The sequence below is a fragment of the Miscanthus floridulus genome, chromosome 2, assembly GCF_019320115.1.
Source record: "Miscanthus floridulus cultivar M001 chromosome 2, ASM1932011v1, whole genome shotgun sequence".
Taxonomy (NCBI): domain Eukaryota; kingdom Viridiplantae; phylum Streptophyta; class Magnoliopsida; order Poales; family Poaceae; genus Miscanthus; species Miscanthus floridulus.
The window spans coordinates 85,503,357-85,521,262 of NC_089581.1; the positions used below are offsets into that span (position 1 = coordinate 85,503,357).

General features: G+C 37.5%; 1 long non-coding RNA gene across 2 annotated transcripts; it reads right to left on the reverse strand.

Moving 5' to 3' along the window:
* Window positions 1-12,370: 12,370 nt before the first annotated feature.
* LOC136539184 (uncharacterized) lies at window positions 12,371-13,015 on the reverse strand. Of its 2 annotated transcripts, none has more exons than XR_010779584.1 (3): window positions 12,931-13,015; window positions 12,710-12,754; window positions 12,371-12,522 (listed from the first exon to the last, which is right to left on the reverse strand). It is a non-coding gene; the product is annotated as an uncharacterized lncRNA (long non-coding RNA). The 2 variants fall into 2 exon arrangements; XR_010779583.1 differs by having other exon boundaries at window positions 12,914-12,993.
* Window positions 13,016-17,906: the final 4,891 nt, after the last annotated feature.

A 17,906-nucleotide genomic window follows, 5' to 3' on the forward strand; every position in this document is an offset into this window, starting at 1 on the left:
ACGTACAACGAATCGGTCCTTAATCGATATGGATGGGGATAAATAGGCACCCAAGACCTCCATGCGTTATTGCTTCTCTATCATGATCCCGCTCGGTCTCCTTTATTCATTGACATATGGTTATATTCCACGCTAGCACATATAGCCAACCGTGATTAGTTATCAGCCTATATCATGTAGGTGACATGTAATCACCCGACTTCTACCAACTAAGCATGACTAAACATATATTTGATCCTAGACCTACATAGGATTCAAGAAATATATATCTGAACAAGGAAGATATATTTAGCAAGTGGTCCAATCAACTCCTAGTACTTAATGCATCAACATAAAAGGACTCAAGTTGATAGTTTGAAAACATAGGAGGCTTAGAATGCTCTACGGCTTGCCTTTCACAAAGGTTGAGGGCTGATGATCTAGGCACTTGGGCAACTATTCATTATCGAGCTTGCCTTTTCCTGAGGCCTCCTTTTGCTACACTTCCAAATGCTCTTCTTGTGGATCAGCCTCATACTCCAACATGGTGATTTCTTCCATCGCACCTATTGCATGCACATGCAAAAGTGAGAATCATGAATGCATATGAAGGGTCATGGATGACTTGACATGATAATGTACATGGTTAAATGATGACTATCATATTAGGTCATTAGGATGATAACAAAGTTAAATTCTTATTTACTGAGTAGGTGCATATCTCTTCTCTAGAAATTTCAAGAATCCACACAAAGTCAATTTCTGGACCACAACATAGTAGCTTAAAGTTTTAATCATAATTGGAGTTATACTCATTGAAATCATATGATCTTGGACTTTCTGGAAAGCTTCTAAAATTTCCTACAATTTTCATTTAATCACCAAAAGCTTATTCAACAACTATCCTAGTCAAAATAGGTACTTCCCAGGTCTATCCAGAAATTCCAAAGAGTAAGCATTTTGGGAGACCAACTTCTAACAGCTATAACTCTCAAACCATTTGGCCCATTTCCCTGAAAGTTTGACACAAGCTAGATAAGGAAATTCCCTAAGACTTTGTTACTAACCATTTTTACAGCAAACTCCCTTTTGCCTATGCAAAACACCTACAATAGAATCTGTCCAAAACAACTTCTATAATTGAATTTTGGAGCAATTAATATTTCACTACATATAGGCAATCAAAATTTGGCACAACCAATGCCACCAATAGTTCATAGGCATCATACACACTCTATAAAATACGATGGTCAAGCCCAAATAAATTATTTAAATGCCTTTATTAATTTATTTGGACACTAAGGGGAAATAAGGAAAATATATCAAAATTGCACAATGTAACACCTCTAGTGTTTTGACCTAGCACTAAAACTTGACATGTCATCATATGCATTGCAAAGCATTCATAAAGTAGAAAATTTTGAATGCATTCACTAAATAAGCTTTATTTCATAAGTTGTTATTTTATGTGATGTATGTGATCCAAAACTCTAAATAAAGATCATGACCACAAGTGTCAAATTTCATGTGATCATGTGAGACCATGTGTCAATTGACTTAAATCACCCTAATGGGCCATGTAACTGGTCAAAACTCAGTTAAGTAAAAAGGAAAACAAATCAAATTTGAATTCAAATTCAAACCATAAAAGTCCTTTTTGCCCCTTTTGTCTAATTCAAAATCCATTTGGAATTTGGGGGTGTGACAAAAAGCAAAGTTGAAGCTTATTTTATAAGGATCAACTTTGGTATTCAAAGTTTTTAAAGTTTACATATAAAATTTGGAGTAATTTTGAAATGATTCAAATGCTCAAATGCACCCCAAATTCAAATTTCAAAATAGAAGCAGAATTTGAAAATGTTCATTTAAGCAAAGTTGCAGAACTTTTGATTTTGAACAACTTTTATTTTTGGAGATTTTTGAGTTGTTATACAAATTTGAGAGTAATTTGTAAAACGAACTCAGTGGCAATTCTATAATTCTTCTAAACAGTAGCATGACCACCGCCCCACCGCTGGCGTCCTTTCTTCGGCCTTCCAGGTGCGCCCATGGCCACCCTTGGCTTCACACTAGCACGAGAAGCTCACTGCGTGTCATTCCCTCACTCATCTGGCCGTGCTATAAAGCTCCGACGACGTTATCTGCTTTTCTTCCTCTGCTCTATTTCCCGACTCCGCCTCCTCAGCTCCGGCGAGTTCCCCTCACCTCCTTAGCGTAGACTAGCCTTGGCAAAGTAGTGTTCCAACTCTATCTCCTCCTTGTGAACCCATCCCACCAACTGTAGTTGTCTGAGTCCACCGAGAACTGCCGCTAGCGACCCTTCTTCCTCGCGGCCGGTGACCTCACCCGAAGCTCCGTTTCACCGCGGCCAGCGTTATCCGGTGAGCCGTTGCCCTTGCTTGTTGTCTCTACAACTTCATCTCGATGTTGTAGTGCTTAATCCACTCTTGCTTGGTCATTTTGCCCACTACAATCGCCAAAACACTGTCATCGATGAGGTCTGTTCCGCCGTGATCACTGTCACCGTCGAACCGCGTCACCGTAGCTTCTCCGGTCTCGCTCGTTGCTTCAACATGTTCGGGGTGAGCTACTGATGCTTCCTGGACTCTTTGTTTCACCGTTACTGGCCTTGTTTCACTGGCATAGCACTGCCGTGCCACCGCGTCTGCCATGGCCGGCGTCAGTCTTGTTCCGTGTCATAATCAACCTCCATAATGCCACAGATCGATGCGCCTAGTCCTTGTGAACATTTTGGTACTTTGGCCATCGCCGTTGTGCTCACCGTCGGTGAGACAGCGTCGGTCAGTGCCATCATTGTCGCGGTCAAGGTTGGAGGTTAGGGATGACAAGTGGGTCCCGTATGTCAGCGACTGTGTAGTTCAAGTGGAATTTTTCTATTTTCAGAAATGGATGAATAGTGTCTGTTTTGTTATTTTTGTGTAGATTTATTTAATGCTCCAAAAATTATGGAATTTTTTGTGTGACCTCTCTATGATGAATACTATTTAGGAAAATATAAAATATTGATTTATAGAACTTTTTGAATGTTATGAAAATTGCTCAATTAATTGATAAATGTAGTTTCCGTGATTTTTGTAGGCCACTGTATAATTCCAAAAATTATGAAATTTGTTTTGGTGCACTAATTTGTCATGATGAATCTTACATAAAATTTTTAGGTCATTTGGAACAAGTTCATTTTTGGGCTTATTTCCAAATTAATTCAAAAATGAATAAAAGAAAACCCTAAGTGTTAGATTAGTGTTTGATCTTGTTTTGGTCATGTTTTGTGACCAGTAGGGTTTCAAGATCATTTTGGTCAAGTCACTTGTGTGGTCCTTGATGGCAGAATTGCAAGTTAGTTTTGTTGGCTTGTAACTGTACCGTGAAGGAAATTTGTACTCAAGGTGTTATTATATTCCATGCACCATGAAAGCATCATGTTTACATTATCATCATGTTGAAGCATATGTTATTATTTTGTGTAGAATCCAAGAGTGAACCAATCCTAGTTGAGCAAGTTGTGGAAGAATCCCTGGTTGTCTTGGGATTCGATATTTGTGGTACTGATCTGGAACCCAAGATCATCAACGAAGGCAAGCCCCGGTTTATGCATTAAACCCTTACCTTGTTACTTTGAAAAGTTTATCACCTATGTTACCTATTGCATTAAGTTGATTAATTCAAATGTTACCTACTTGATGCATTGCCTACCTTGTTAATTATTTACCATCCTTGAAGATGATTTCATTTACAAAGGTGTAGAATGCTTAGTATGCTTTATGGTAGGCTTTCAAAGTAAAAGTTTCGATACAATCAAAGATGGCATACTGGCCAAAGAAAGAAAGAAGATAGAATGAACTAGAGATTAGTCGGGTGACTTATCTTGAATATTGGGTAATGTTGTCAACTATGTCGCTTAAGGGCCACTCATTGTGGATCTTCTGAACGAGACACTTTGTAGTACTGGTCACATACTCTAGTAAGCCTACTTCAGCTAATCCGATACTAAGATGAATGCCCATGCATTGGGAGTGGAGAGATAGCGGGAGTAGCATGTACCCTCGTGGCTGGAATGTGGCCGGATTTGAGGTGTGCTGTGCTCTCGGGTGGCGTGGAGATGACTTAGTATGGGAGGACCCGGTAGCGAGGTTGATATATGCAAGATTAAGTTCTACATATGTCATGTGATCAGGAATCCCCAGCTGGGACTTGAATCAATTCGAATTGCTGGTTCTCCATGGATATGGAGACTCGTTTCATTACAGAAGTAATGCAGGACTGGTGAATTACTAAAACTTGAGAAAAGGAATGGAATGAGAAGGAATGGAACATGGGATATGAACACTTAGTATGAGATAATGAACCAAGAAGACTTAAGGGAAAAACTTGAAAATAGGATCAAGAATAGTAAGCTTTTGGCAAAGAACTTTTGAATCTTGCTACATCCTTACCTTGCCCCAACTCCTACATCTCTAAAGTCTTACACCCCCTTTACATCAGGTTAGTCTTGTTGAGTACTTTTGTACTCAGGGTTTGTTAACCCTTGTTGTAGGTGAGTCACATGCGCAGGCTTGTTTTGGTCCCTACTGCATGTTAGTGTTTGAAGTCAATGATAATGAGGAATGATGAATGACCTTTGGACAAGGCACTAGTTTGTATGATAATTAAAGTTAATGTAATATTATCCCGCTACTATGGTTGTATGACACTTATGGTTTTTGTATGTTTGAAACAACTGGTTTGTAAACTATGTTATCGTAAGACTTCCGCTATATTTTACTTTGATGTATATATTTGAATAAACTGTTATAATCTGCAATGTCTGTGATTGGGATCCTATTCAAAAAAGGTTCATGGATGATTCGGGTTTCCCGAGGACACCTGACAAGACCTGTTAAGTTGTTGGGAACTCGTGTACGCTATCAGAGGTCTGTTGAGACAATGATAGATGCATGTGGGCCTGATTTCTTAGGAGGTTCTGCCATAGCTGGTATCAGAGCAGGTCCTATCTAAGATCATTGTAGGTTACTTTGGAAAACCTTCAAATTGATTTGGATCAAAGAAAGTAAACTTGATATTTTAAAGTTCAAATTTCTTTCTTCTTACCTCTGATCTAGTCTCAATCCTATCTTATTTGAAAGTTCATGGCAGATAATATGATTAGGTTTGTCCTATGTATTAAAAATCTAGTACTTTTGATTATATAAATCTTTTGTACCTAGATTCATAAGATCGATTCATGCATCATGCTTGAACACCTTGCATAATAATTCCCCTTAAAAGTGGTTGGGTAAGTAATGTCAATCCTATTCTTGCTAACCTCCTTTATCCTCAAGCTATTCTTATAGTCCTACCCTAACTTCTTCAGGCTATGGCAAAGACCAAGATAACAGCACACAAGTCCACCGGACCTCACGGAGTCCCTCATCACTAGTTGGCACCGCGAAACCATGAGCTTGGTGAAGGAAGTTCTAGGACCTTAGGAGATGAAGGATCTTCAAGCAATCCCACCAACATTAAGAACCTTACCATGGAGCTCAACACTCTTCATCGAGCTCATGCCAAAGATCAAGAGAAGTTGGCAGAAATGTGAAGGGACATCACCAAGAATACCGAGCTGTGGAATGAAGCTTGGACATGAGAGGATGTGGCTAACGAATGCATCCATGAGTTGGAGTTCTACGTAGAAGACCTAGAGATAGACAATGCCATTCTTCATGAGAATGTTCACATGTTGCACGCTCAACTTCATCCTCCTCATGGGGATGGTGAAGTTACAGATGAAGAAATGATTGTAGATCTAGGAGAAGTCCACGATGAAGAAGAGGAGGACCCTAAGGAATTAGTGAACTTCTCAGATGAAGAAGAGGTCTCGTCCGATATGGACACAGACATCGATGACTGAGAACTTGGAGTAGTAATAGTTCCTTTATTGCTTTTCTAGTAAACAAGGGTTGTCTTGTGGGATACAAGACATGTAATATAAATAAGTAACCCTTTGTAGCATGAAACCTTTTAACTGCTTTCAATAAATAATAATGTAAATAAATGTGTTTCTCTAACAGATGCCTCATCCTATCACCTAAGCTGGTGCAAGTACTTCGCATGACTAGGATGATATCCCAAATCCTCCACCAATGCCTCCGACTATGGCAGATGCCATAACCGCACTCGTCAATGCAACGGTAGAGAATGCTAGGTTGTTAAGGGAATTGGCTCAGAACCAACAAGCACCACACCCTAATCATGGCCGCCGTCATAATGGAAATGATGAGTCAACCTATATTGATTTTACTGATACACGTCCGCATATGTTCTCTAAGGCAGAAGAGCCTTTAGAAGCTGACGATTGGCTTAGGACAATAGAGCAAAAGTTTGAGCTGATTCACAATACCGAGATTCAGAAACCAAGGTTTGCGGCACAGCAACTCCAAGGAGCTGCTGGTGCCTAGTGGGCAAATTTGGTAGCAGTACAGCTCGCTGGTCACCAAATCACCTGGATGGAGTTTAAGGATGCCTTTAGGGCACACTATATTCCAGGTGGTGTGATGACCATGAAGTTAGAAGAGTTTTTTGCTCTTAAGCAAGGGGAGCACCCGGTGATGCACTATGTTGGGCGCTTCAATCACCTATCATAGTATGCTATAGAGTATGTGAATACTGACAGGAAGAAGAAAAATCATTTCCTTAGAGGCCTGAACACCAAACTTTAGACCATGATGGCAACTTGTGGCAATGCAACTTATCATGAGACAGTCAACATTGCTATCGCTTCAGAGGAGAATTACTGCCGACACAAGGAGGCGAGGAAAAAGAGAGTATCTGCTTCTAGATCATCGAGTGGAAAGCGTCAAAAGATAGTCTACCATCCTCAGAATCATGGCCGTGCGCCATTTCGCCCACAACAAAGCCAAAGTAGGCAGCAAATCTTTATTCGCCCTGCAACTAATACGCCTTATCCTCATCAAGCACAGCAGCAGCAAAAGAATACAAATAATGCAAACCACACTGCTACTCCCCAGAATCACAATTATCCATGTTATAATTGTGGTAAACCTGGACACTTTTCCTGAGAATGTCCGTATCATAGGAAGAGTGATCCTAATGCACCTAAAGCCCCTGTTACTCAAGCTCAGAATCAGTACAAGGGCAATGCTCAGAACAATCAGAAGGGTTAGGCTAAGAAGAAAACTGGAAGGGTCTTCTATACTCAGGTGGAATCTATTCTAGAAGGAGAACCAGTAATGATTGGTATGTTTCCCATTGCTAAGCATCCTGCAATTACCTTATTTGATTTTGGTGCATCCCATACATTCATCAATCGTACATTTGTTTTGAAGCATGGGATAACTATTGGGGAAACAAAAGAACCATATCATATATAGTTGCCCAGGGGACGAATCTGTACAAGGGAGGTAGTTCAGCATGTACCTATTGATTTGGGAGGATATGAGTTCCCTACCAATATGCTGATATTAAAGGATCAAGATATAGATGTGATCCTTGGTATGAACTAGTTAACTCAACACGAGGCTATCATAGATGTCATGCATAGAACCATAAGGGTAAATGTACCTGACAGCAAAACCCAACTTCTCATTCATCTTCCCTTTCCTAAGAGTACAGTTGGAACAGTCTATGCAACTACTGTTGAAGAAGCTGAGAAAATTTCAGTGGTATGTGAATTCACGGATGTCTTTCCCGATGATATACATGGTCTACCACCAGACCAAGATGTAGAGTTTAGAATTGATCTGAAACCAGGAACAACACCTATGTCCAGAAGAGCATATAGGATGCCACCTAAAGAACTAGCAGAATTAAAAATCCAACTACAAGAGTTGTTAGACAAGGGTTTCATTCAACCTAGTTCATCACCTTGGGGATGCCCTGCTATCTTCATGAAGAAAAAGGACCAAACCTTAAGGTTATGTATTGACTATCGGCCATTAAATGAAGTCACCATAAAGAACAAATACTGCTTACCCTGAATTGATTTGCTTTTTGACCAACTTGCGGGAGCTAAGGTGTTCTCAAAGATAGACTTGAGATCAGGCTATCACCAGATTAAGATCAGATGAGAAGATGTGCCGAAGACATCGTTTACTACCCGCTATGGTCTATATGAGTATGTAGTCATGTCTTTTGGGCTGACCAATGCCCTGGCTCATTTCATGTACCTGATGAACTCAGTTTTCATGCCCAAGTTGGATAAGTTTGTAGTGGTGTTCATTGATGATATTCTTATCTATTCTAAGAGCAAGGAGGAACATGTGGAACATCTCTGCATTGTTCTACAATGATTAAGAGACCACCAATTATATGCCAAATTCAGTAAATGTGCATTCTGGTTAGAGGAAGTACAATTTCTGGGTCCTATGTTATCTGCTAAAGGTATAGTGGTTGATCCGAGCAAGGTAGAAGAAGTCCTTAACTAGAGAGCACCTACCAGTATTCATCAAGTTCATAGTTTTCTGGGGCTGGCAGGTTATTATCGTCGATTCATCCCTGACTTCTCCAGAATTGCGAAGCCGATTACTGAATTGCTGAAAAATCAAACTAAGTTTGTATGGTCAATAGAATGTGAGAAGGCCTTTCAAACATTAAAGAAGTTGCTGACAACTGCACCAGTATTAGCACAACCTGATATCGAGAGGCCGTTTGATATCTATTGTGATGCATCTAGAATTGGAATTGGCTATGTTCTTATACAAGAAGGTAGAGTCATAGCGTATGCTTCCAGACAACTCAAGAAGCATGAAGAACATTATCCCACCCATGATCTTGAATTAGCTGCTTTTGTTCATGCACTCAAGGTTTGGCGACATTATTTATTGGGCAATATCTGTCATATCTATATAGATCACAAAAGTTTGAAATATATCTTCACTTAGTCAGAGTTGAATATGAGGCGAAGAAGATGGTTAGAACTTATCAAAGATTATGACTTAGAAGTGCATTATCATCCAGGCAAGGCTAATGTGGTTGCCAATGCCTTAAGTCGCAAGAGTCATTGCCATTGTCTGACTATGAAACCTATGCAACGAACATTGTGTCAAGAGATGGAGCATCTGAATTTACAAATCATAGAACAAGGTTCCCTGTCCAATATTGTAGTTGAGTCCACTATCAAAGATCAGATCATTGATGCTCAACGGAAAAGTAAGGGTATAACCCATATCGAAGATAAAGTCAGATCTAGAAAACCAACATGTTTCAATATTGATGAATCCGATGTCGTATGGTTCAAAGATAGATTGGTAGTACCCAAAAGTCCAGAGCTGCAAAAGCAGATTCTTGATGAAGCTCATTCTTCAAGATACTCCATTCATCCAGGTAGCAACAAAATGTATCATGACCTAAGAAAGAGATATTGGTGGACCAAAATGAAAATAGAAATAGCTCAATATGTGGCCAAATGTGATATTTGTCAGAGAGTCAAAGCGGTTCACATGAAGACCGTAGGTCCATTACATTCATTGCCAGTTCCATCTTGGAAGTGGGAAGATATCTGTATGGACTTCATCGTAGGATTGCCTAGGACATCTGCAGGCTACAATTCAATATGGGTTATTGTTGATTGCCTAACCAAGATAGCTCATTTCCTACCAGTCAGAGATAAATATCGAGCGAAACAGTATGCAAAGCTTTATATTGATAGAATCTTCAGTCTGCATGGGGCACCCAAGACCATTGTCTCTGATAGAGGGTCATTATTCATATCCAAGTTTTGGAAAAGTCTACATGAGTCTTTAGGAACAAAACTTATCCATAGTTCTGCTTATCATCCACAAACAGATGGATAGACTGAAAGGGTAAATCAAATTCTTGAAGATATGTTGAGAGCATGTGTCCTTTCCTATGGTGCTAAATGGGATGAATGCCTTCCCTTAGCTGAATTCTCATATAACAATAGCTATCAAGAGAGCATTAAAATGGCACCATTCGAAGCATTGTATGGCCGTAGATGCCAGACACCTTTAAATTGGTCAAAAGCTAGAGAACATTGGTTCTTTGGACTGGATGTGGTCAAGGAAGCTGAACAGAAAGTTAAACTCATACAAGCTAATATGAAGGTAGCTCAATCCCGACAGAAAAGCTATGCTGATAAGAGGAGACGACCGCTAGAATTCAAAGTGGGAGATCATGTCTACCTCAAGGTATCGCCGATGAAAGGAGTTCATCATTTTGGGATTCGGGGAAAGTTGGTGCCCTGTTATGTCGGTCCTTTTCAAATCCAACAACGATGTGGACCGGTCGCCTATCGTGTCAAGCTACCAGATCACATGTCAGCTGTGCATGATATCTTCCATGTATCCTAGTTAAAGAAGTGTCTTCAAGTACCTGACCAAGTGATCGACTTTGGTGATGTAGAACTAGAACCTGATTTGACTTATGCTGAGTACCCCATTAGAGTCTTAATTCAGAAAGATTGAGTTACTCAAAGACATACAATCAAGTTCTACAAAGTACAATGGAATCAACAAACTGAAGATGAAGTTACTTGGGAGTCTGAGGATTACTTAGAAGAAAACTTTCCTAACTTCTTCGCTTCTATTTAGTTGCAATATCTCGTCTATGTTGTAACTAGTCTCTTTTGTCAAAAAAATGGAAAACCCCCTTACTAGCTTTTTGAACAAAGTTATGATGTGTTAGCTTGACACATTTCCTTTTCCATTACTTAGCCTTAAGTTTTAAATCTCGGGATGAGATTTCTTTAAGGGGGAAGGATTGTAACACCTCTGGTGTTTTGACCTAGCACTAAAACTTGACATGTCATCATATGCATTGCAAAGCATTCATAAAGTAGAAAATTTTGAATGCATTCACTAAATAAGCTTTATTTCATAAGTTGTTATTTTATGTGATGTATGTGATCCAAAACTCTAAATAAAGATCATGACCACAAGTGTCAAATTTCATGTGATCATGTGAGACCATGTGTCAACACTACAAGATTTTCGGTCTACTACAACGCCAAAAAAGTGTAGCAAAAGACCCAAAAATGGTAGCCATAGTAATTTTGCTACCAATTTTTTTTTGGTTAAATGTCGTTGCACTTGTAAGGGTAGCAATAGCATAATGCAATGGGTTACATTTTAGTTGTGACACACAGCCCCTCTATTGCAACACTTTTGACACTTTTGCAACACCTGGTGAGTGTTGTAACAAAAGCAATTGCAACCACTATGGGTGTGGTAATAGTATCAATTGCAACGAACTAGGCGTTGCTAGCGATACGTATTGCGACACGCTGGTCGTGTAGCAACACAATGCAAGCGCAACGCAACACAGGTGTTGCAATCGTGGTTGTTGCTACGCAGAGAAAGCATTGCAATAGAGGTTCTCTATTGCCACGTCGCCTAAATGGTTGCTATAGGTGGCTTAGGTTATTGCAACATCTCTTCAGGTTGGTTGCTACAGAGAGGTCGTATATTGCCATGTTTCTGAATGGTTGCTATAGATGGCATAGGCTATTGCCACGTTACTTAGGTTGGTTGCTACAGACAGGTCATCTATTGCCATGTTACTAACTATCTGGTTGCTATAGGTAGATTCCTCTATTGCCACCGTCATCTTTTTGTAGTTGCAAGAGATAGTTTCTCTATTGCCACGATTATCGTACCTATTGCCACGACTAAATGTGGTTGTTATATGTGCCATCATATATTGCAACGCCAGATTAATATATTAATAATTCATGTTGCGACACTTTGTTTGGTAGCTTAAATTAATAATCGCAAAACGACAAATACATAATGAAGGAAGCATCGACATCCATTAAAACGAAATATAATTTGTTCATACAAAATCTTTAACAAAACACACCGAGTGTCAAACTAAATGAGAACACAAGTAGATAGCTTAACACATAATAATGTGTTAAGCACAGACAACTGTTTGAACTCATTCGAATCAAAAGACTAATGTCTACTGTAGCAGCGAAGGTTCCCTTGATATGTATGTTGGCCATCGTCCCACCATTCGCATGCTCCTTCTCAAACTCAAGATTCCTCCTGAAAAAATCATTGACATGCATTAGTTAAACTAAGACTAGTGGTGGCAAAGCTAATTGAACACTGAAGCAAAACACGAGCTGCAGTACTAGAGTTTTGTGAGCTGCAGTACTATCAACCATGAACTTTGAAGCGTAAAGCAAATATAAACATACATGCAGCTGCCTCCCAAGACATTTTATGAGCACAAACACATCCATATATATTTCTAATCAGCAAGAGGAAACTAAGCCTGGACCATATTTAGGAGCAGAACAAAAGAATAGCTATGTACTTCTCCAAAAGGACTATATGTTCCTTTTTAATGCAAAGAGAGATAAAAGGTTTCACATAGTACCTATGTATTCTTTTTGGACAATGCAGATCTTTTCCTAGCTGCAGTTTCCTTCAGTTGCTTTGCTGTAGTATAAACAGCACCCGAATTCGCTGCCAAATTACTTCTAGTCATGCGCCCTCTAGTGAGACGTTCTTCAGCTGCGGAAGAAGGGGGTTGTTGTTCTGGCTGGCTGGTTTCTTGGGTAACCTGAAAATAAATGGTTGGTGGTAAAAATTACACCCCTTGACAAGAATATGACATGCATGTTACACCACTTAATCATAAACTCTCTGATCTGCACACACCGGAAATATGCAGGAGAAATAAACATATGGCTCGCAAAATAAAAGATGACATAAATAAGAACTGAGCTGGAGCCTGGAGAGGCACTTACTAATGCTGTTGTGGTGGACCTGTTAAACAATTGTATTTTGGAGCCCTGCAATAACCATAATCTCTGTATCAATGTCTACACTCTGAGTATAATGAAACAATTGTATATTAATGTGCAAGCTATTGGCTTGAATGTTTGAATCCAAATTAGTACACCATCACAAACATGATCATGACTCCCTGTTAAAAGTGAACTAATGCTTACCTACTGTTACTGGTTACCTGAGATAACAACCAAGCTGCTGATGTGTTGCTGCCCACCTGCTTTTGTTCAACAACTGAAGCTGAAAGCTACCGCTGGAAATTGGTAACGGAAGGACCTCCCATGCTGCTCTGAACTGTTGAAACCTGCAAGCAAAGAAAAGGTAGGACACATAACTCAAATTATGTGTGTAGTTTTATTTTTGACTTGAGAACTAGTGCTCACTCAGCTAAACAAAAAGAAATACAAAGAACAGGTGAGAACAATTACCTACACATAACAGAAAGTCCATATAAGTGATCAGTAAAAAAAATGCTATACGTCTCGAGAATGTGTTCACATGAAAAAGAATATTCTTAACTCAAGCCATGCAGAAAGTCTATACAAGTGATCAGTAAAAGATGTGGGAACGGTCACCTACCCATAATAGATCTTAGTTATCTATTTACTATTACAATCTACATTTCAAAAGTACAGTTACTGTTTGCAGCAAAGCAACATACCTTGCAGAATGAGTGGAGTTCATCTTCTAGCTGTGCTCTCCTATAGAACAGCCTACTGGTAAGCTCTACCTCTGTCACAGATTTGCAGGTTTAGAACATTCAGGCATTACTAGACTTGTATAAGGCCCCAAATTCAATGGACATAAAACATTAATCATTGTTATGTAAAAAAATACAGAGGATCGGTATTGAAATATCGAGTTATGGGGAAAAGGACTCAACATTATTATTTTTTAACCCACTAACATTTAGCCCATCTATTAAGCAGGTTCTTTTTGTTAGTGAAAGGAGGTCAAAGGCCCCGTGTTTTGCTGTGCGCATGTGGCAAAAACAAAAAAGAAAGAAGAGCAAGAGTAGGATTGTATAGTAGATCGCTGTCGCTCTCGTCCCATCCAGCCCATCCAGAAGCTGAGAAGCACGCAGCTGGTGCTCATCGTCCGTCCTAAACTCTGATCCGTCCCATTTCAGAATTCAGAGGCAGAGCTCGTGACTTCACTTCACTGCACCTGGATGTTGACGACCTTGCCCCCTGCTGTGAGCTTGGGTATGGTGAGGTAGAGCACGCCGTCCCTCACCTCCGCGTCGATCTTATCCATGTCCACGTTCTCGGGCAGCTACACCTGCGTCCTGTACTGGCCGAAGCTTGCCACCGGCCACGCCTCCTCCTCGTCTCCCTCTTCGTATCCGCCGCTGCTGCTTCTGGCTTCTCGTCACCGCCAACACAGTCCGAAGCTTTATTTTGGTAGAAATGCTCCTGCCAACTATTACACCAATATTAACAGTGATGTAAAACCATCTTAGTTTTCAAGCATTGTTTATGGGAGTCCCTACAATCTGGTACACAAAGAGCACTCAAAAGGGGAGAAAAAACAGGAGTAAAAAACTGAAAAGAACAGGTTTCAGATTTGCTGATCAGTGAGTAAGGTAGTGTTGAACCCCATTTAGATGGCTTCATCTTCAACTTTGGAGGCAGGTAAGAAAATAGCTTGTTAGCATTCGTATAACTCAGCTCGCCAATTCTGACTCTACCAGTTCAAGGAGTGATGCGACATACTTAAAAACCTAGAAAATAAGGGACCTCCACAGTTTGAAGTATTTTCTCATCCCATTATTGCTTAATTAATATTAAGTAAACATGCATCTTTTGTTAAGATGGAAAGCTCAATGCTCTTGCACTAGATTGCTTCTGCAATTTAAACAAAAGGACATAAGTATTATTAATATAGTATATTGCACGTGCTAACGCTACGGTGGTGCGCACGCAGGGGCTGCCGCCGGCGCAGGAAGCGCGTGCAAGCACGCCCGACCTCTCGATTTTTTTTCGGAAACAAAAATCTGTTTCCTTTTATACAGACGGGAGCGTTGAAGCCTCCATGATGAGTCTCAAGTTTTCAATTATAGTAAAGATACAACAGTTTAAAATTGTAAAATTGAACCTTTAAAAATGGGGAAAAAATTTAAATTTTAAAAAATTAAAATCAAAACTACTAAAATAATTTTGAGGCACCAAATGATCTTAAATAAAAATTTGATAAACATTAAAGTTGTTCAACTCATTAAGATCTACAACTTTTATTTCGGTCATCTTGTCATTTGACTAAATTTGAACCTTTCAAATTTGAAATTTTAAAAAATGACAAGTTCGAACCAAAATTTGAGACCCAAAATGATTTCAACATAAAAAGTGATGAATACCAAAGTTGTTCAACTCATTAATATCTACAACTTTATTTTAGTCATCTTGTCATTTGACAAAATTTGAACATTTTAAATTTAAAATTTTGAAAAACTACAAGTTCGAACCAAAATTTGAGACCCAAATTGATTTCAACATAAAAAATGATGAATACCAAAGTTGTTCAAATCATGAATATCTGCAACTTTTATTTTTGTCATTTCTTCATTTAACAAATTCTTAGCACATATTATTCACTAATCTTATAGATATCTCATACAGTTTATAAAACCTTATGAGAGATGTGTCACATTTGTGAACAATGTCAGTACCACTTTGTCATATGAAGAAATGACCAATACAAAAGTTGTAGATCTTGATAAGTTATTCAACTTTGGTATTTATCACTTTTTCAGCTGAAATCATTTGGGGTACCAAATCTTGTCTGAAGTTGCATTTTTTTGAAATTCAAAATTTAAATTGCTCAAACTTTTCATATGTATATATTGACAAAACCAACAAAATAAATTGATAGAGAATGATTTTAGAAAATTTTAGGAAAAAAATCATCAGATTTGGAGTTAGTATGAGGAAGAAAAACTAGTTACAAAGTTGACCCACAGATTAAAAAAAGAAATCACACTGTTCACTATGATCATATAAGGATCATCTAGAACAGTGTGATTTCTCTTTTTAATATGTGGGTAAACTTTGTAACTAGTTTTTCTCCCTCATACTAACTCCAAATGTGATGGTTTTTTTCCTAAAATTTTCTAAAATCATGCTTCAGCATTTACGTTTGATCAAACTTGGATGTGACAATGTTTTACACATTTTAAAATTTGAAATTTGAAATTTGACAAGTTCAAACCAAATTTTCAAACCCTAAATGATTTCAGATGTAAAAGTGATGAATACAAAAGTTGTTCAACTCATCAAGATCTACAACTTTTATTTTTGTCATCTTGTCATTTGACTAAATTTGAACCTTTCAAATTTGAAATTTTAAAAAATAACAAATTCGAACCAAAATTTGAGACCCAAAATAATTTCAACATAAAAAGTGATGAATACCAAAGTTGTTCAACTCATTAATATCTACAACTTTTATTTAGTCATCTTGTCATTTGACAAAATTTGAACCTTTTAAATTTAAAATTTTGAAAAATGACAAGTTCGAACCAAAATTTGAGACCCAAATTGATTTCAACATAAAAAGTGATAAATACCAAAGTTGTTCAACTCATGAATATCTGCAACTTTTATTTTGGTTATTTCTTCATTTGACAATTTTTAGCACATATTATTCACTAATCTTACACATGTCTCATATAGTTTATAAAACCTTACGAGACATGTGTCACATTTATAAACAATGTCAGTACCACTTTGTCATATGAAGAAATGATCAATACAAAAGTTGTATATCTTGATAAGTTATTCAACTTTGGTATTTATCACTTTTTCAGCTGAAATCATTTGGGGTACCAAAATCTTGTCTGAAGTTGCATTTTTTTGAAATTCAAAATTTAAATTGCTCAAACTTTTCATATGTATATATTGACAAAACTAAAAAAATAAATTGATAGAGAATGATTTTAGAAAATTTTAGGAAAAAAATCATCAGATTTGGAGTTAGTATGAGGAAGAAAAACTAGTTACAAAGTTAACCCATAGATTAAAAAAAAGAAATCACACTGTTCACTATGATCATGTAAGGATCATATAGAACAATGTGATTTCTCTTTTTAATCTATGGGTAAAACTTGTAACTAGTTTTTCTTCCTCATACTAACTCCAAATGTGATGGTTGTTTTTTCTAAAAATTTCTAAAATCATGCTTCAGCATTTACATTTGATCAAACTTGGATGTGACAATGTTTTACACATTTTAAAATTTGAAATTTAAAATTTGACAAGTTCAAACCAAATTTTCAAACCCTAATTGATTTCAGATGTAAAAGTGATGAATACAAAAGTTGTTCAACTCATCAAGATCTACAACTTTTATTTTGGTCATCTTGTAATTTGACTAAATTTGAACCTTTTAAATTTGAAATTTTAAAAAATGAAAAATTCGAACCAAAATTTGAGACCCAAAATGATTTCAACATAAAAAGTGATGAATACCAAAGTTGTTCAACTCATTAATATCTACAACTTTTATTTTAGTCATCTTGTTATTTGATAAAATTTGAACCTTTTAAAATTAAAATTTTGAAAAACGACAAGTTCGAACCAAAATTTGAGACCCAAATTGATTTCAACATAAAAAGTGATGAATACCAAAGTTATTCAACTCATGAATATCTGTAACATTTATTTTGGTCATTTCTTCATTTGACAAATTCTTAGTACACATTATTCACTAATCTTACACATGTCTCATATAGTTTATAAAACCTTACGAGAGATGTGTCACATTTGTGAACAATGTCAGTACCACTTTGTCATATGAAGAAATGACAATTACAAAAATTGTAGATCTTGATAAGTTATTCAACTATAGTATTTATCACTTTTTCAGCTAAAATCATTTGGGGTACCAAAATCTTGTCTGAAGTTGTATTTTTTTGAAATTCAAATTTTAAATTGCTCAAACTTTTTATATGTATATATTGACAAAACCAACAAAATAAATTGATAGAGAATGATTTTAAAAATTTTTAGGAAAAAAAACCATCAGATTTGGAGTTAGTATGAGAAAGAAAAACTAGTTACAAAGTTGACCCACAGATTAAAAAAAGAAATCACACTGTTCACTATGATCATGTAAGGATCATCTAGAACAGTGTGATTTCTCTTTTTAATCTGTGGG